Here is an 8,128-nt window from a genome sequence, read left to right as displayed (position 1 = left end):
TCATCTCATGATTGGTCTTTGGGTATACTCTAACAATCACAGCAAATTAAAGAGAAGTAGTTGGTTGATGAGTCTTTGGTAAAGAAGATCTTTTAGGTTGAGGAAGGTAATGGCAGAGACTTTGGGTTGAATGTAGATGGTATTTTGAGTTGCCAAAGAAAACTTTATATGCCTGCCGATGTGGAACTTAGGCATGCGATTTTTATCAAGGCGCATAGTAGCTCATATGCTATGCATCCTGAAAGTAATAAGATGTATCAAAATCTTTAAGAGTTGTATTGGTAGCTTGGATTGAAGCGTGATATGACAGACTTTGTAATTAGATGTTTGGTGTAACAGAGTGTGAAGGCGAAGCATCAACATCCGTTGGATTTGTTACATCCGGTTCAGATTCAAGATTGGAAATGAGAGAAGATCACCATGGACTTTATCTTGGGTTTGCCACTGACCCTGACAAAGAAGGATTTAGTTTGGGTGATTGTCGATCGATTCTCGAAAAGTGTACATTTTGTAGCTATGTGTACTAACTATTCGATGCAGAGGTTAGCTGAACTGTATATAGCTGAGATAGCCAGACTTCATGTTGTTCCAATTTCGATTATCTCTGACAGAGATCCACGATTTACCTCGAGATTTTGGAAGAGTCTACAAGAAGATTTGGGTTCGAAGCTTAACTTTAGTACAGCTTATCATCTTTAGATAGATGATCAGTCGGATAGGGTAATTCAGGTACTCGAGGATATTTTGTGCAGTTGTGTCATTGAGTTCAGTAGTAGCTAGGAGAGGTATATACCTTTAGCAGAGTTCACTGACAACAGTTACCAATCGAGTATTCAGATGGCACCATTTGAGGTACTGTATGGTAGAAGATGTAGGACTCCTTTATGTTGATATGAGTTGGATAACAGACGATTTTTTGGTTCAAATTTGATTCAAGAGACTGAGGAGAAGGTGAAATTTATTTGCAATAGATTGAAAGCCTCTTCCGATAGGTAGAAGTCTTATGCAGATCTAAAACGTCATTATATTGAGTTTCAGGTTAAGGATAGAGTGTTCCTTAAGGTTTCACCTTGGAAGAAGGTTTTGAGATTTGAACAGAAAGGAAAGTTGAGTTCGAGATTTATTGGACCCTATGAGGTTATTGAGAGGATCGGATTGGAAACGTATAGACTTAGGTTGCTGACTGAACTTGAGCCTATTCATGACTTTTTCACATATCCATGTTGCAGAAGTATTGATTCGACCCATCACATATTATTCCAATCGAGGAGATTCAGGTTCAACCTAACCTTACCTACGAAGAGGAATTAATTGTGATCTTAGCTCGTAAGATAAAGATGTTGCGTAATAAGAGCATACTTTTAGGGAAAGTTTTATGGCGTAATTACAAAACCAGATAGGCTACTTAGGTAATTGAGGACACAATGAAATGTCAATATCCTTATCTATTCGGTTCAGGTAATTTGGAGGATGAAATTATTTTTAGAGGGGGAGAGTTGTCACACCACAAATACTGGGTTAGTAGAATCAGGTAATTAAGACATGAGCTCAAGAGAGATATCAAAATTAGGTTTGTAGTTATTAATTAAAATAATAATAGTAATATTAATTGGGTTAATAAATATATGTGTTAATAGGGATTATATTGAAATGAATTTTAAATTAAAGGTCAAAACATGAAAATAAAGAGTTTTAATTGAAAAGGGAGTTAGTTGAAAAAGGGAGAGAATAGGAAAGGGCCCTAGGCGAAATAAACCAAAATTTGAAAATTGGTTCGCTATATAAGAACACCCACCATCCCTTCCCTCCACATTTCCGTTCATTTGAAAAGTTTGTTAGATCCAAATTAGAAGTTTTCTCTCAAAATTCTCTGCATCATTCTAATTTTCTAAGCATCCAAATACATTTTTTATTCTCTAATTTCAAAAGAAACTCATCCTTTCTCTTATAATTCTCTACTATTTTTTAACACATTTTTGCTTAAATCGATCCAAAACTCATATAATTTTTCAAATCAAAGGTAATAATATGATTTCTTATTGTTTAAATAGATAATATGTGGGTTTTATAGAGTTTTTATAGATCTAATCAGGAATTCATAAAATCTATTGATGTAACACTTGTTGTTGCTTGAAAATGGTAGATTCCATAATAGTGAGCTAAGTAGTTGTTTTAAAACGCTTTTCAAATCATTTTGATGTAATTAAGAGGTTTATAATCCTAATTAAACAAATCCTTAATGAATTTGAATGGATCAAATGAATTTTCTTCTATGAAAACAAACGTGATTTCTTGGAATGAAGATTTGTGGAATTGTGTGAAATTAAAGGTATATATCTGTAATTTAACATTAAAGGTGATGTTAGGAAGTAAGAAAAAGGGATTAAATTGAGTGAGGGTGAAGAAATTAAAGGATCGATGATGTGCATGGTGAGCTCACTAGAGAGGTGTTAAGATGTTAGGAAGGTTATTTAACTTTAAATCAATTATGGTATGTATGTTTTTGTGTTGTTTTGTGAAGCCATGGATCATGAAGGAGCCTCAACGGGTAGAGACAAAGGCAAGTAGAAGGTGACTTAGGTTCGACAAGAAGTAATGAAATAACAGGTGAGTGGTCTTGTAAACTACAAGGGAACAATAGTTTGTATGCTAATAGAAAACTTAGGTAAATTAAACACCTATCCTAAGTTCCTAGAGTAAGTATTTCTATTTATGCAAGCCCTGTTATGTTATGTGCGAACCTATGTGTGAAAATATATTTTGTGTGAACCAATGATTGTGTGAACTCATGTTGTTATGCAAACCCATGTTGTTATGTGGACCTGTGCTATATGCGAACTTATGTTGTTATGTGAACCTATGTTATAAGCGAACCCATGATGTTATGTGAACCTTTGTTGTTATGCAAACATATGCTATATGCGAACTATGTTATGTTTGAACTGTGCTATATTGTGTCAGCTTTGCTAAATTATGAACTTTGCTACCATTTGAGAGCTCTGCAAAACTATAAGCCCTATTAAAATGTGTAATGTGAATGTGTTAAAAATGATATGTTGGCATTGTAAACACTTGAAACCGTTGGATATCATTGGCATGTTATAGGATTGTGCATACTCACCTTTATCATGTGATAGGGCATTATGGCCAGAAGACAATGTTTGAGAGATAATGGAATGTATAACATAGCTCCATTCACTGTAAATAGCGTGGTGTGTTTGGAGATTGCGAGCACTTTTGCTACACTTATTGGAGACAGCGCAAGACTCTTTGAGTCATTTAGAGTGTTTGGAGATCCATTTATCCAATGCATATAATTTTCGATTATGTTTCACAATTACAAATTGTCAATATATGAATATGACGTCTTATGAGTATGTTAATCACGTGAATTATAAATGTGTGAACTATTATTTGGGTGAATTGTTTTATCATACGAGTTGTATTTTGGTGTAAACTGTATAGTATGCTTACTTTTATCATGATTGATGTGTTTACTTGTAGTATGTTTAAGCACTGATTGAGCTTCAATAAGTTCACAGTCCTTACTTGTACATTGTAGAAAAATAGCTTGTGGGATAAGTGGCAAAGTGAACTTTCCAAGTGATCCATCACAAGGCAGATTCCCTGAGTATGTGTTGTGTTTCCAAACCCTAAAAGGTAAGGCAATGTGGGACTATTCTAAGGGATTAGACTTAGATTTACATTTTAAATAAATTTTGATGGGTTGTAAATGGACTTTACGGACATTTATTTTGGATTTTTGGATATTTTATAATTGCTTGATTGGATGATTGAATGTTTAAATTGTAATGCATAATGATTGTTTGATAAATTAATGAACTAACGAGTAAATGAAGACCAAGGAGTTCGTCGAGTAATGAGGTATGTCATTATATCTTATGTTGTTTGAATCAAAGTAATGACTTAGTATGTATAAGAAATAGGTTGTACCATGTTGTATAGATGCCTATGAATTGTCTAAGTGATGCATGACTAGGTAGGTAAAAACACATTAGGGGTCGAAAGTTAGGTGTTCACAGGGTAGGAGGGCATGCCACAGATTTAGGTTCATTGGAAAAAGTATTTTGTTGGGGAGGTTGCAAGTTAGGTGTTCAGAGGGTAGACTGAGTGCTTGGGGATCATTTTGGGATCGCAGGAACACCCCAGCATAGCGGAAAAATTATTTCGGTGATCGACAGCCAAGGATCAAAGTACGGGGAATGAATTAGGTTGAAATAGGGCTGAAAATATACATTCTTTATTGAAAATCTTGAAAGGATGTTGCTGATTCGATTTTGATTCCAAGCCATAACGAAAATGTAACGGCCTCTACGCAGTCCACCCCGTCAAAAACGAACAACCACTTTGTCTTAAACTTTTCAGAGAGAATTAAAAACGGTTACTAGACCTTTTAAATTATTATCTTGGTAACCTAAACATGCTAAGGGATTATCATCCTTTTACTCCTCTATGATATAACATATTAAAAGAAAAACCAATATTATTCCCTTATTAATAGAGAAGGCAAATGGAAAGTTAAAAAAGAAATTATATTCTTTCCAAAAGAATATAGGATTATTCCATTATTAATAGAGAAGGAAAATGTAAAGTTAGAAAAATGAATTATATTTTTTTCCAAAAGAATATTAATTTCCATGTCTATTATATTTTGACCGAAATTAATTAATATAACTATTTATATTAATAAATTCGGTAAAATATATACAATTAATATCTTGTATGAATCAAATTCATATATTAATTTTATCTATGTTCTCTATTTGTATACAAAAAGTTTGTAAATATAATGTGTTTAATATTTAACTATCAAATTAAATTAATTCATGTGACAACTAAATACAATATCAAATGTATTTGGTTTCTATTTGTTTCAACTATAGGGTTTGACCCTGTAGGCTGTTGTAACGTTGTTAGTAATACTAGAACGTTTCTAACATTAGAAGCAATGAGTGACATTTAGCAATGCATCATTGCCACCCAAGTTAGAAGAAGTTGTGATTCGACATAACCTTTCTGTGATAATCTGTTCATGTATTATATCATTTTAGCCTCAATACCTAGATTGGACACAAGTTATGGAATAGTCACACTTGTATAGTCTAATATCATATTTCTTGATTTTCTGAGTAGACTACAATAAACAAATAAGTACGAATATCATATCAACTTATTCGAGCATGGCCATGCATTTCTAGTCTCACTCCATCAAGAGGACTAAGATATTGCTCCCATTATGTGGGAGGGATAAATCCCACTATATGGATTGTGTTATATCCAACATCAGTCTTTATAGAACAACTTGCTACGATAGATGTTTTGACTGTATCAAAATATACGACTCACGATGTTGGGACAATGACGATCTCAAGTCTGAGGATCATTTACATAGTTATCATTATGAGTAATATTGTGACTATTAAATAATAATCCAAGAAACATACTCATAGCAGGTTAGTTCAATATGTTGTTTCCTAACAAATACTCATGTATTGATTTTGACATCCTTATGTCAATAACAACTCTTTGTCATCAATCAACTACACATTAGCCTCAATGCATTATTGTTGTCCAAGCCCACAATAATACTTGACTAAGGACCTTTTAAGAATAATCATATTTTCTTATGACTTTATTACAATTCCATTTATTTATATACACAGAAAAAGAAACGAAAATAATAATGACAATGCCTTATATTAATAAACAATGTAAAACGAGCATGTGATTACAATCATCTCATGATTGGTCTTTGGGCATACTCTAACAATCTCCCACTAGCACTAAGACCAATCAATCATATATCTAATACCGAGTGACTTAGTGTGACAATCATGCTTTTATTGTGCCAAAGGCTTCGTCAGTGGATGAGTGATGTTGTCATCTGTTGGTACTCTAAATAATTCCACATCTCAATAAAGATTTCTCAAATGAGATGAAAGTGAAAAAGTATATGTTTGGATCGCTTTTCTGGTGAGATGGATTCCTTTGCTTGTCCAATAGCTCTGTTGTTGTCATAACGAAGTTCTATAGCATCTGATATGCTAGGCACAACCCCAAGTTCAAATATGAACTTCTTGAGCCAAATAGCCTTTTTTGCAACCTCACTAGCTGCAGTATGCTCAGTTTTAGTTCATTAGATATGAAATTTATCTTGGTTTGAAATTTTCCAGCTCACAGCGCCTCCACTAAGGCAAAACACAAAACCCGATTACAATCGTGAATCATCCTTGTCAGTTTGGAAACTAACATCAGTGTAACCTTTTACACCCATCTCTTCCTCACCTCCTTATATAAGGAATGTATCCTTAGTCCTTCTCAAGTATGTAAGGATATTTTTAAAAGAGACCCAATGACCTTCATCGGGATCTACTTGCTATTGACTCGTAATGCTTAAAGCATACGATACATCTAGACGAGTACATAGCATGACATACATTATAGATCCAATAGCCGAAGCATATGGAATCTTAGTCATACGTTCTCTCTCTTGTGAAGTTGAAGGACATATTTTCTTCGAGAGTGAAATGCCATGTCTCATTGGTAGGAATCCTCTCTTAGATTCTTCCATACTGAACTTTTTCAGTACTTTACCTATGTATGTACTTTGGCTAAGAACTAGGAGTCGTATTGATCTATCTCTATAGATTATATATTTTTCTATGAACACCATAAAGAACTAATCCTTCCATGGGGGATTAGAAAGTAGAGGTATGATCTATTAAATATTTTGTAAGGTTATTCAACGAACCAGTTGTTTGAGAAAGGGAGAACGTGAAACAAACCCTAGGCCTGATAGCCTTGGAAAGTCATCAAGGTGGGAATTTACCTAAAATTGGTATTGCCCATCCATGAACACCTTAACCCCAAATCAGTTTGGGCTGTGAGGTTGGAGGATAAGTAGTTCTTGCTGACTCATTATATTAGTAGAAGATCAGAAGATCCTACTAGGGTAGCGACTAATTGATTAACGTGGAACCCGAAGTGACAATAGATGGAAATTACTGAAGCGAGCTAATCACCCATAATCAAATTTGATTTATTCTTCCCTTTTAATCTTTTGAGTTTTATCTTTTTATGTTGTTTTATTTTTATCATTATAAAAAACCAAAAAATCCTTTATTTTATATTCTTCGTACAATAACTGAATCTAAAGTACTAATTAGATCTTTTATTGCTTAGGTTAGAATTGATCTAGCGCTTGCCTCCCTTGGGTACGATCCTCGGAGTACTCATCCACTCTATTATAAAACTATATTACAATTAGACCAGTATACTTGAGGATATCGCCTCGTAATTCTATATTTTATTGCAGTATTCACACTTTAGATGTTAGTACGTCCGGACACGATGAATAATTTATTGTTTTGTAGGGATTTCTTAACGGATCAGCTGTTCAGGAAAGAAAGAATCTAAACCCTAGGCCTGACAACCCTAGGAAGCCATCAAGGTGGGAATTAACTCAAATTTGGTATGGCTTATCCGTGAACATCTTAACCTTTAACTAGTCTGGACTGTGAGGTCGAAGGATTAATAGTTCTTGCCGACTCAGTATTTCAGTGGATGAATGGAAAGATCCTACTGGGTATTGACTAGTTGATTGAACAAGAAAACCCGAGAAGATAGTTGATTATGATTACCAAAGCAAGCTAATCACCCATGCCCAGATTTGATATATATTTGATTTCTCGGTTCTCATTTATTTAATTTTCTTTTAATTACTTTCTTATTATTTTTAGTATAGTTTATTAAAAACCTTTCTTTTGATGCTTCATACTATACTTTGATTAAAGTACTAATTAGATCGATATATGTTTAGATTAGAATTAATCTAGTGCTCGCCTCCCTTGGGTATGATTCTCAGAGTACTTACCTCCTCTATTGTAACTATATTATCACCTAACTAGTATACTTGCAGATAGCACTTTTCACATCTTTTGTGCATGATTTCTACTTTGGATGTTGGTATGTCCAAAGGTGGTCAACAAATTAGGTTTTAATATAGTTACAATGGAGTAGATGAGTACTTTAAGGATCGTACCCAAGGGATGCGAGTACTAAGTTAATTCTAACCTAAGCTCAAATATATCTAATTAGTACTTTAGAG

The sequence above is a fragment of the Gossypium hirsutum genome, chromosome D02, assembly GCF_007990345.1.
Source record: "Gossypium hirsutum isolate 1008001.06 chromosome D02, Gossypium_hirsutum_v2.1, whole genome shotgun sequence".
Classification (NCBI taxonomy): domain Eukaryota; kingdom Viridiplantae; phylum Streptophyta; class Magnoliopsida; order Malvales; family Malvaceae; genus Gossypium; species Gossypium hirsutum.
The sequence above is the reverse complement of the archived record's forward strand: the minus strand, read 5'-3'. Positions refer to the sequence as shown.